We start from the raw sequence: 12,708 nt of genomic DNA on the forward strand, positions 1-12,708 counted from the left end.
AGAAATTATTTTTGGCTTGTCCCATGGTTCAAAAGCTTTTTTGCTCGCCACTGCACAGCACTTTATAATCTCCCGAGACTCGCGAAATTAAAATCATAATTCTTCCAAGCATTCCATTTTTCTAAACAGATGCTATAGACGCGAGTAAAGCATAATTTTCATTCACTTGTGACAGCTATCTCTGCCATATCTTTCCAGCACCCATGTCATGATGCAGGGAAATCTGCCATCATATGTACCGGGCGTTTCTTACCTACTGGAACATTTCACTTAAGCCTTTATATATCACGGTGGCGATACTGTTATCATTCGCGTGTCCGAATGGGACGGCTCACAGAGTACTTGGCGAAGTTTAGTGCATACCTAACGAAGTTTCATTATTTGCTTTTCAGTTATCCCTCTTTCGTGGCTGAAACAAATGGTTAGCTTGAAGCCCGTCCTCAAAGTTTTCCACCTGACCGAAGAAATCTTCGTTCAAGAAGCTGTTCCCATTTTTAGGCTCTCTAAATGTGATATTAAAGCGACAAAGAGTCGGTTTTGCTATCACACGGCTTTCGAACGTAAGGCCCCGTACTTGTCGCAAAAGTTCGCGTATCTTTTACAAAACTTCTTTTATGAGGAGTGCTTCACTGAGCTACATCATTTAGAGAGGACCAGCTATCAATTACTCGTTTGCATTAGCTGCATAAGGGAAATAGTTCAAAATTGAGTGGACGAAAATTTTGTACGCATCCACAAAAATATGCGAATTTCTCCATATGGATGATGCAACTAAGGAAACTTGAATAGCCAAAACGTTGTCATTGATTCACATCGGTATTCAAAATGTTCGTGCAGCTAGAATATAAAACACCTCATACACAAAAAGCGAATGAATTATGCAAGGGATGTTCAAATGAATAGGTACGAAACGACACTGTGGGTATAAGTGAAGAATTTATTCAAAGTATACACTACGTGCCTGATCACAACGATCCCATTGATGAACGAGCAGAAGGATTCCTAGTTCCTAGAATTCCTGTGGCCGTGACGAGATCCAGTCCTTCACAGCATACTTGAGTTCGTCGTCCTAGTTGAAGCGTCGTCCTTTCAGGTGTTTTTTCAGGGGACCAAACACATGTAAATCTCAGGCGACCAATGGGGGCCGGTTTAACACCTTCCGTACTCCTCAATCGTCGAACCTTTCAATGTGAATGCCATCTCACACGCATTGCCGCGTCAATTGGACGGCGCTCTCTTATAAGAGCCTCTGCTCTCTACTGCGCATGCGGGCGCACCCGCACGCTCCGATCCACAGCAGAAGCTCCAATCGCATCCCTAGATGTCTCGCTAGACTCTCCCATAGCGGCATAGGCATCTATGTAAGCGGTCATATTGTTACGACGTTTCGTACCTTTTCATTTGAACACCCCTCGTAGATATACATTCCACGAGTGAATTAAAAAAAAAAAAAACTCATGGATACGCTGAAGTGCATCATGGCATGAGACATTTTCGCACTTTTGTTAATAGATGCCCAATCGGACTACAAGAAGAAATCAAAGACCGAATAATGCACTTACGTGTTTCCTAGGTCGTGATGACCCTGCATAAGCATATAGGAAAGCACTAACAATAATAGCGCACCTAAGCCACGCGCTCATAGTTACGCGAAAACTAAGCTTTTCGGTGGCTAACCTTGGAACGATGGCACTGGTGCAAGTGAAAGAGGCCTTTTTCTTTTTTTTTTTTTTGGAACAACCTCAGGCGCCGCTGGTCCTTTACACGTTTTCACAGCTCTACTAGCCAGAGGATGAGGTCCCTTGTGTATTTACATTGAGGCTCTGCATTCACAAATATCAGTACTTAAAATAAAGACCACACCAACATATAGGCCATAGTGACCGCGGTTCGGTCCTCACCTGTAAATGGCATGCGTTTCTTTACCTGCAGTTCTGCGTCGGACTTGGCATTTTCCACCATCTGCCTCGCGTAGACTTTTCCGAAGCGAGTGACTCATTTTCGCAGAAAAATTGGGCGAAATAAGAGGCAAAATATGAAAAGCAGCAATGCAAAAAGGCTAGACGGGCGACAACACTGAAGTTCCATGTGTTCATTTTTCTTTAGAAAAAGTCGATAGCATAGAAAGTAGGCGTCACACCCTTGTTCAGTGACCGCACCCCTTACTCCTAAAAGAAGAAAATAAGAACTAAGAACAACAGCAACGATTAATAAGGTATCTACAGCGCATAGACCATAAGGCCAAGGGACAGGATAAGCAGAAGCAAAGAGCGCTCCTTGCCTTTACTTATCCTGCCCCTTTTCCTTATCGTCTATGTGCCGTTAATACCTTCTGAATAAATCCTTGCCAAGTCACCCAAGCTTCAGTTCTTACAAAGAGAAACTAAATCGTTCGACATTTTGATGATTCTCTTGTGACACCCATTTCATTTTCACTTTGTTCTTGCTCTGCCCCTATTCCCGCTTCGTACGGCCGCTGTCCGCATTTCGGCCAATTCTATCCCAATGTCTATTTTGAAAGCACTTTCAAGCGTGAGTACGTCGGCCAGGAACAATGGTTTCTGCCTTTTTTCCACTTCGAGTTCCAGCGACCAATTTGTCTCGTGTAGAGCATCCAGGAGCAATTCTCTGAAGTTACATTTCCGGGCTAGTATTAATGAGAGCCAACAGACAATAATGCCAAGGAAAGTGCAGGGGATGTTATTTGTAGTAATAGGACATAAATGTGAAGAAAGTAAGCTGGACGAAAAGATAACTTGCCGCCGGCAGGGACCGAACCTGCGACCTTCGAATAACGCATCCGATGCTCTACCACTGAGCTACGGCGGCGATCATCCTCCCGTCCACTTTATGGGATATATATATATATATATATATATATATATATATATATATATATATATATATATATATATATATATATATATATATATATATATATGTGCATTTAAACCTAGGAGTGTTAGTCAGCGCCGATCACAGCCATGGTGGTGAGTTTGGAACACTCTTTTTCTGCCTGTTGGCGTCACGTAGCACGTGATCTTTTTACGAACCGGCAGCTGACCAATAATCCCTCGCACACTACCAGAAGGCATCAAGTCTGCCAGAACGAGACCCTCGCTATGAATTAAGGAAAGAAGACGACTTTTAAGGGCTCATTTTTCTTCGTTAGACACAATAATATTATTGTCTGTTGGTTCTCATTAATATTGTGTCTAACGAAGAAAAATGAGCCCTTAAAAGTCATCTTCTTTCCTTCATTAAGGGCTAGGTGATTCAACTCTAACACGAAGTCTTGAACAGTGTCGTAGTGAAGTTGCGCTCGATGGTAGAATTAGCACGCACCTTTCCGCAATTGCAGACTTTTTAAGGCGCTGCTGAAGTTTCTGCGGTCAACCGGCCTCGCTGAACGACTATGACACTCCCGTGCTGTAGTGTGTGCGCGTGTATGTTTCCGTTATATCTTTTTTTGTCCTTTCTCTCATTCTCTAATTTCTTACTTTTCTGTCCCCCTTACCGCTTCCCCAGTGCAGGGTAGCAAACCGGATAATTTTCTTCTGATTAACCTCCCTGCCTTTCACTTAACATTTCTCTCTCTCTCGCTCTCATTTTTGGCTGTAATAGCTTTGCAAGAACTATCTTGCCTCCGTGAATGTCTTGTCTCCTGGCGGTAATGAAACTAATTCGTAAGAATTTCGTACGCTTCCGCGCCAATCCGCCTATTTCATTTTCCTGTGCTGCCCTCTGCATTTTTGATAGGGGACGGGACAACCGGTATTGCCTGAAGCAAAGCCTCCGAGATCCAGAGACGTTTCGCGACTTTTCTGCTAGGGGAAGGACGCATGCGCCGTGACATTGTGAAAAAGAGGGATTACTGTCGAGAAAAGGGCCACTTTCTTCTCTTCAGCTGAGTCATATGACCTGTCGTAATGCTCGAAGCGTTCGACATAGGGCTACTAGTTTTGGTCCTTGGAGTCGTATTCTTATTGAATGCTGACCCAGGACATGTCTTGGTAGAAGAAGCACAACTGTTACTTGTGTGATTTTCGGGTCGTTTGCTGGCCTATGCTAGCGACACCTCAAGCCTCACCAAGCGGCCACGTCCTTGTGGACAGTGTCCAGCAGGCCAGGTCACGGGAGTCCCACCCTCTCGACAAATCAACTGACGCAGACGAGCGGCACGGTTCAGGAGCGAAAAGGCAACGAGCATTATCGAAGGTCTTATTCTTATACAGAGAACACTTTGACTTCAGATAGGGCTGTGTGCAACTTCGAAAATCACCGTATATTTTATCACACGAAATGTCCCACAAACCCTCACGCCAAGACAATTTCGTAATGCGCTGCTGCGGTAGCTCAAATTGTAAAGCATCGCAGGCACACGTAACCAGCGCACACGTTGGCCAGTGAGCCATTTCGGTTCACTCGGCCTTTGCGCCTGACACCGACCGACTCTTACAGCCGTAACTGCGCGGAGGAAAGGCCTCGCCGCTCCCGTTGCGCTAACTAGAGGAGTGGACGGACGCTTCACGTACACCATTACTGCTGTTGCATTAGGGTGACCACCCGTCCCGCGACTCGAGGGATTCTGCCGCATTGAGGGCTATTGTTCCGCGTCCCGCAAAAGATAGGAAAAATCTTCAAAAATGTCTCTCATTTCACACTTTATTATTTCTGTTTGGCAGCAGCTTGAGTTCAGCTGCACATGACCACCCTGTTTGAGGATGTGTTAGGTGCAAGTGCTGCAAGTGTACAGGACTTCACCAAATACGACTTTAAGAAAGTGAAGCAAGTGGTGTCGAGTACCTCCCAGCTTCTGAGTCAGTAACGTCTGGCGATAAGCCACAGCTGTTTTGTGAGAGACTGTTGCTTGAGTGGCCAAGCTTTTATGTTGATATTAATAATGGTGTTTTATGTCGGAGCATATTACAGGGATGTATAAAATAGTTTTGTTTAGACAGATGTGTATTGTCACGGAAAGGAGAACGAAGAGGAGAGGCATTTTTCTGGAGTACCTACAACAGCTAACGCCAGGCTGGGGTACCTGTGTCCCCATTAGAGAAATCGGGGGGGGGGGGGGGGGGGGAGTCTAGCAGCACTGGGAATCGATCCCAGTACCTCCAGCATTGGAGGCCGATGCTCTAACGACTCGACCACCGCTCCGGTGTCGCGCAGGCACGCGAGTACGCCGCTCTCCCTCGCGCGCTTCCCCGTGGTGCCGCAAAGTACTGCGCGCGGCAAGTGAGATGATATACTCGAATTAATATTTTGTGCGGAACATCACGGCGACGGCAGCTACACATATCTTTCCTTGGGTCGTGCCTACAATTGATATCACACGTGTTAGTTTGCCAACACTTGTCTTAGTCAGATAGCAAGTGCACCCGATGCAGGAACTGTAGACATTTCTGCACAGAAAAGCAAGTAGCCATCGCAGTTGGTTGTATATTTTGGCTGCATACCGTATTACGCAAAATTTCAAACAAAATAACTTCGCAGGTCAGTGTGCCGGAGAGCGTGCTTGCATTTTCATTTTACAGCGAAAGCTGTTATGAGATCATTTCACCGGCCGTTTTTGGCGCCGTAGTTGTCCGCCGCCGCCGGCGCCGCCGCCGGTGTCCGTAAGTGTATCCACACGACCAACGCCTCCTAGGAGCGTTGACACGACGGACTTATCCGCGGAAATCTCGTCCGCGGACGATCGTTCCGCCGCCCGTCCGGCTGGAAAGCACATCCAGACGACGGACGAAGCGAGTAGACGGACGCGCCGCAGCAGGAAAACATGGCGGCACTGTCTGAAGCGAGAGCTGCCCGCTTCGAATCTTTAAGCGCTTCGTCGCGCATTGCGTGGGCTGTTAGTCCCAAACTGACGATTGTGTCGGCTTTAGGTTTGTGTCCTCAAGCTTCGCCGGCAACGTATTCAAGACAATTCGGTACTGTTTCTAAGCGCCGTACTCGTTTTCTGAGAGCTGTAGGCTTAGCGAGTACCTCTACTGGCAGAACATGAGCTCGGTGATCTGCGATAGCTACCAAATCTCAGAGGTCATAATAATGTGCGAATGCTTGCTTGTTCTTTTTTTCTCTAGATGGCGCGAGCAGTCTGAAAGTCGAAAACACATTCATCGCTAGCAAAAGTATTGAAGGTTTTTATGTTTCCGTCTATGGCGCAGAGTTTCTTTTAAGTAGAAGATGGAGTTCGAAGGAAAGCGACGATTAGCTGCAATGGCTGTTGCATTACCAGAATTAGACGGTGAAGCGCTCTTCTTTCCTGCAAAAAGATCTTGTTGGCAAAAGGACTACAAGCATCTGGGTATACAACACCAACTGTACGGTGAGCAGCGACACCGAAGAATACAGGAGGCTGCTGCGAGTGTCAAGAGAGCAGTGTGTTCAGTTGCTGTCGCTCGTGGGACCTCGCATAGAACGACAGGACCCCGTGATGCGGCGAGCCATACCAGCGGAAACAAGGCTGCAGGTCGCGCTACGGTACCTTGCTTCGGGCAAGTGTTGCACGTCTGTGCATTTCTACTCGAAACATAGCTCCTATTTGTTGCATCCGAGACTGTTCACTTTAACCTACGCGCAAACTTGGAGAGCCTCGCTTTTAGAGCAGCCATTACGTTGTGTGTTGGAAAACGCCTACAAGATCTAAAATAGATATCTGGCAATAATAAAATAAATCTTCATCGGCTAAATTTACGAAACCATACGAGAAAAAGAAAAAGCAGCGCTTGTTGCTAGACCTATAATGGAACCCTCGGCTAAATCTGTTGTGGTATTCCGCGCGAATCCGAATGCGAAAAAGAGCTTGGCATTTTCCGTCCGCGACGTCCGCGGACGAGGCACGGATGGCACAAATCCGTGACGCGGGGTCACGTGATGCGCCGTCCGCGGCGGAAAAGACGGATTCGGTCCGTCGTGTGGATACACCCTAAAGGGGATCATGAGGCGATGCGAAGCAGCGTTTCGGCATGTAGAGCCCGCGTTTCAGAGGGGGAGTGGAGAGGGGGAGGGGGCGAGAGGGAAAGGGGAGAGGGGAAGTGTAGAGGGGAGAGGGAAGGGGGTATGGAGAGGGAGAGGAGGTGTGTGGAGATGGCTTGCGCGTGCGCAGTAAGAGTGGTCACGCCGCACACCACCACCACCACCACCGGATTGATCTCCGCTATAAGATGCTTCACATCTGAAAAAGAAGGACTTCGTGGCAGGAGCCACTTGCATTTTTTTAAACACTTTTTAGCACGTCCTGCCCTTGGCCTCCACTGTGCATGGCCATGTACAGGGTACAGGTAAAATTGCATCACACACATCTTTGTACAGCTTTCTACGTATCACTGAAATCAGGTACTTGTTAGAAAATCTGACAAAAAGCGGATACTTAGTTGACTGATCACGTAGCTCAAGATTTGACACAGGACAAGAGAGGAACGAAGACGAGCGCTTACTTCCAACAAGATTTATTTCGAGGAGCGTACACATATATACGCTCGAAATGCGAAAAACAAACAAATCATTCAAGAAGCCCACAACTGTCATGCGCGAAAGTCTTACATTCTCAGGAAAGACAATTCTTTTTGACAAAGCCCGAGAGAGGGAGTGCTGACGCAGTTCAGCCCTAATCTACAAATCCTCTCTGCCTCGATAATTTCTCTAGTCGTTTTATTTCTCTTTTTTCCCAGGATAACGGTGTCATGGAAAAGCGGTTTGCAGCCACACGTGCTGCAGTGCAATGCCAAGAAACCATCGCGACCATTCTTGACAATTACGAGCATGTTCCCGGAGGCGAGTTTGTAATATGCAGAGCGCTCAACGCATGGTAACGGCAGCGGTGCGCTATTGGCTGCGCGCACACAGGGACGCCGCTGCGGAGTTCCACCTAGCAACGGCCGCCACGACGAGACGACGCGCTCTCCTTCTCGGGGTGCCTTTCGCGGGAATTTTAAACGGTGAACGCGGCCGCCGGGCCCCGTGGAATTTTCGTCGCCGCTTGTGAACTGCTACTGCTCTCGCGTTGACCGAAGACGCCGTCGTCGCCGGAAGGTTCGACTGTGTTTTGTGCATTTTGTTTTGTTATAACGGTGAACACGTTCGCCCATGAACATTTGTGTTGTCGCCACTGTCTTTTGTGCCTTGGCGCTGCAGCAAGACGCGATCGGCTGTTGTGTTCCACTGTGCGTTTACGCTTTTTTTCTTTTTTTTTTAACAGTGAACACGCTCGCCCTTGAATATCTGTGCTGTCCGCTGTGTCTTTTGAGCCCTTGCGTTGTCGCAAGACATAATCGTTGTTGTGTTGGGCTGATTGCTTTTGTTTATTTTTTTAACGCTGAACACGCTTTCACGTGAATATATGTGTTGTCGCCAGTGTTTTTTGCGATCTCGCGTTGTCGCAAAACATGATCGCCGTGGGTTCGAGTGTGCCTTGTGTTTTTTTTATTATTTTTTTTTTTCGCGGCTGTGTAGAAGATTACGGCTTGAAGACAAACACATCGTGGGTTGTAGACTTCGTGAAGTCAACATCAAGGTGTGAAAGGTAATACAAAAATGGTGTTTCATAACTTCAAAAATAACTTGCGGAATCTTCTGTGGTAATTTAACTTCATGCTTTGGGGATAATGTCCAATGATCAGCCGTTCTCAATTAGGTCGTATTATGTGTGCACTTGGCTCCCCTTATACGTGGCGTGCGGTTGGCGAAACAAAATCGAAAAAGTGCCGCAGCCACATAAGTAATTGTGTTCTAGTTATTTTCATATGTTATGGCGTAGGTACCATAGGATGGGAAAATAATGAGAGCAATCAGAGCGCAATGTAGATCCATTATGGTTGGATCTCACGAAAGTATTCCACAAACCTGCACATTTCACTTAGGTCACCAACTTAAACCTCACTTATGTCACCAACTTAAACCTAGGAGAAATATCATACAATTACATCCGATACTTCCTAACGAATAGGAAGGTTACCTTCAACATGGGGAACTCGAGTCTGAGGTGAGGGGCATGGACAGTTTAGTTACACCTCAGGGCTCCATGATATTGCTCATGCTCTTAATCTCATTATGACAGGATTGTCAGAAAAAAACGAAGACATCGAAGGAATCAATCGCTCCGTATACACGGATGATGTTGCCATATGGATCTCGCAAGGCAGTGATGGGTAAATAGAACAGAAGTTACAGGAAGTGGTAAATAAAGTGGAAGTCTACCTCACAGGCACTAGGCTTGAATTTTCACAAGAATGGAATGGGGAATGGAAAAAACTTTATTTCGTATCCGACGTGTTTGTGGGCTGGGCTCCCGCCTAGGTGTCGGCTAGAAGGTCTTGCCTCCTAGCGGCTTCCTCGGCCCGCTGGATTGCCCAGAGCTGATCGTCCAGAGTTGAGCTGAGCAGCGCGGCCCGCCAACGCGCGCGGAGGCTGTCGGTGGAGGCCGCATTCTCATCACTGTGTATTAATCCCTGGCATTCCCACAGGATATGTTCTAAGGTAGCTCGTGCTTCGCAATCTTTGCACTGATCGGTCGTGTATATATCTGGATATATAACATGTAGTAGCGCGGGACTCTTATATGACCTGGTTTGTAACTGTCGCCATTGGACAGACTGCGACCTATTGAGTTTAAGGTGAGGTGGTGGGTAAACGCGCCTCTGCAGTTTATAGTGTTTAGTAATGTCATTGAATGTAGTCATTCGGTCCTCCCGCTCCCACACATCAGAAGACTCTGACGAGGGACCAACGTCTGTCCATAGCCCGGAAAGTGAGTCCTCGAGCTACGTTGTGTGCAGCCTCGTTAGGGTTGACCTCTCCCGTTGGGTCGGGTGTGTGGGCTGGGAACCATAGAATGCAGACACATCTGTCGTCTTGGGTTGTTTTGCCTGTTCTAAGAATACGCAGTGCCTCAGGGGAGATTCTGCCATTTGCAAAGTTGCGAACTGCCGTTTGTGAATCGCTAATTATATAGTGGGCGTCAATTTGGGCTATGGCCACAGCTATAGCTGTCTCCTCCGCCGTTTCAATGAGTGTCGTGTTTATTGTCAGACTTGTGCTGCATTGTTTATTGTGATTAACCACTGCTGCGACAAAACAGCGTTTTTGTTTGTAACGAGCGGCATCTACGAAGACCGCTTCTTTGTTCTTTCCGAAGCTCTTTATCGTGGTTTTCGCTCTGCTTTGCCTTCTGCCTGCGTGGTGTATACGGGGTGCATGTTTCTGGGTAACGGTGGGACTGTGAGCTTAGCCCGTATGTTTCGAGGAATATCGCATTTGGTGCCATATTGTGTGTGATAAGTGATGCCTAGTTTCTCTAGAATGTATCGACCAGTCTTGGTTTTAGAGAGGCGCTCGTACTGTGCAATACGTTGCGCCTCTATCAGTTCCTCAAGCGTGTTATGTAGACCTAGCTCTAGGAGCCTCTCTGTACTTGTGCTTTGCATGAGTCCTAGCGCTTGTTTATAGATTTTTCTGATCAGGCTGTTTAGCTTCATTTTTTCTGCTGCGAACCATCCATGGTACGCGGCCACATACGTAATTTGGCTAATGACAAACGCGTGGATAAGCCTTATGACATTGGCTTCTGTCATGCCACTATGCCTGTTGGTGATTCTTTTGATTAAGCGCATCGTTTGAGACACCTTCGCTTCGAGATTGCGAACCGTTTCCCCGTTGGTGCCTTTAGCCTCTATTATTAACCCCAGTACCCTTATCTTGTCGACAATGGGTATGGAGTGTCCATCTTGTGTTGTAAGTTGTATGTCTGAGTATGTATGTGTGTTGTGGTGCTTGGGAGGTCGGCCCTTTAATGTTGGTCTATATAGTAGGAGCTCAGATTTTTCGGCTGAGCACGTAAGACCAGTACCTTCTAAGTATTGTTCTACGGTGTCGATCGCTTCTTGTAACCGTTGTTCAATTAACCCATCGCTGCCGGTGCTTACCCAGAGAGTAATGTCATCTGCATAGATTGTATGGTGTAATCCTTCGATCTTTAGTAATCTGCTAGGGAGGCCAATTAAGACTCAGTTAAACAGCATAGGTGATATCACCGATCCTTGTGGCGTCCCTGCACTGCCTATGGATATTTCTTCGGATGTGAGGTCCCCTACTATGATTTTCGCTTTCCTATTCGTGAGGAAATTCCGGATGTAATTGTATGTCCTCTCACCTAAGCCTAAGGTACTGACATGATTCAGTATGGCTTGGTGGGTGACATTATCAAATGCTTTTTTGAGATCAAGCCCGAGGATGGCTCGAGTTGATCTCCCAGGGTCATCTATGATCTGTTGTTTTAGTTGTAACATGGCGTCCTGTGCACAGAGATTCCTCCGAAATCCTATCATTGTAAATGGGAGGAGGTCGTTGTCTTCTAGGTAGTTAGTGAGTCGGGCGAGTAAGGCGTGTTCCATCAGCTTACCTACACAGGATGTTAGTGATATAGGTCTTAGGTTTTCAAGCTGCAGACGCTTACCAGGCTTGGGTATAAGAACGACTTTCGCCGTTTTCCATTGTGGCGGTACGTAGCCTTGTCTCCAACATTCATTAATAAAGTCTGTTAATTTGCCAATAGACGTATCGTCTAAGTTCCGCAGTGTTTTATGTGTAATGGCGTCAGGGCCCGGTGCCGATTTAGTATTTAGTTTGTGTAAAACTGCTCTTATCTCTGCTTCGCTGAATTCTTCATCGAGGTCAGTATTCGGCACTCCCAAGTATTCGGGGTGAGCGCTTGGCGGCGCCTGGGATATGTATTTAAGTTCGACCTCTTTGAGGAACTCTTGTTCCGTGCCTTCATATGCATGCAGAATTTTGTTCATATTTTGTCTATGCACTGTTTTTGTGTCCTCTGGATTTAGGAGGTGCCTGAGTAAGTTCCATGTTTCGGCTAGGCTCAATTGGTTGTCCATAGTGGTACAGGTTTCTTCCCAATGTTGGCGGCAAAGCTGTTGTGCATATTGTTCGATTTCCTTGTTTAGTGTGGCTATCTTTTTTCTTAGTGTTCTGTTATGTTTCTGCGTTTTCCACCGTTTTTGCAGCCCTTGTTTCGCTTCCCACATATGTAAGAGCCGGCTGTCCATCACTTCAAGCTGAGCTTCCGGTGGGACCATTTGTGTTGCCTTTGAAATATCCTTTCTTAGATTGGTTGTCCATTGGTCAATGTCTGTAATGTTTTCTGTGCTGCCCTCTCTTAAATCAGAACTTTACAGGCCCATACTTAACAGGAGGTGGCCCAAGAGATACATGAAGGAGAGAGAGTGCGAGGAGATACAGACTTGCACGAAAAGGTCCCCATCATTGAACAAGTTAGGGTCCTTGTACTCAACATTGAGTCGGAGCGAACTAACAGCAATACTCTTATAAAAATAGTGACTAAGGTCACTAAGGCAACTGGCTGATCAGGAGAATCACAAACAAGTATCTCACGGAATGAAGGAGGCTAGCATTCTTAGGCTTAAATGGAACAAGACAGAAAAGGACAAAATCAATATTTTCGTAAGGAAAGCTTTTAAGCAGGCCCTGGGCTTGCCCGAAAGCACCAGCATAGAGAGATTAACGCACCTGGGCATGCATAACACCTTAGAAGGATTGACTGAAGCTCAGTTGGAAAGAATTGCCAGCACCGCGACTGACAGAATATAGATCAATTACAAACAATAACCAGCAAGGACCCAAGGTTGCATCGGCCAGAGATTGGGAGCCAGATTGACATTGCAAATTTACTAAAAA

This window comes from Rhipicephalus sanguineus, chromosome 10 (genome assembly GCF_013339695.2).
Source record: "Rhipicephalus sanguineus isolate Rsan-2018 chromosome 10, BIME_Rsan_1.4, whole genome shotgun sequence".
Taxonomy (NCBI): domain Eukaryota; kingdom Metazoa; phylum Arthropoda; class Arachnida; order Ixodida; family Ixodidae; genus Rhipicephalus; species Rhipicephalus sanguineus.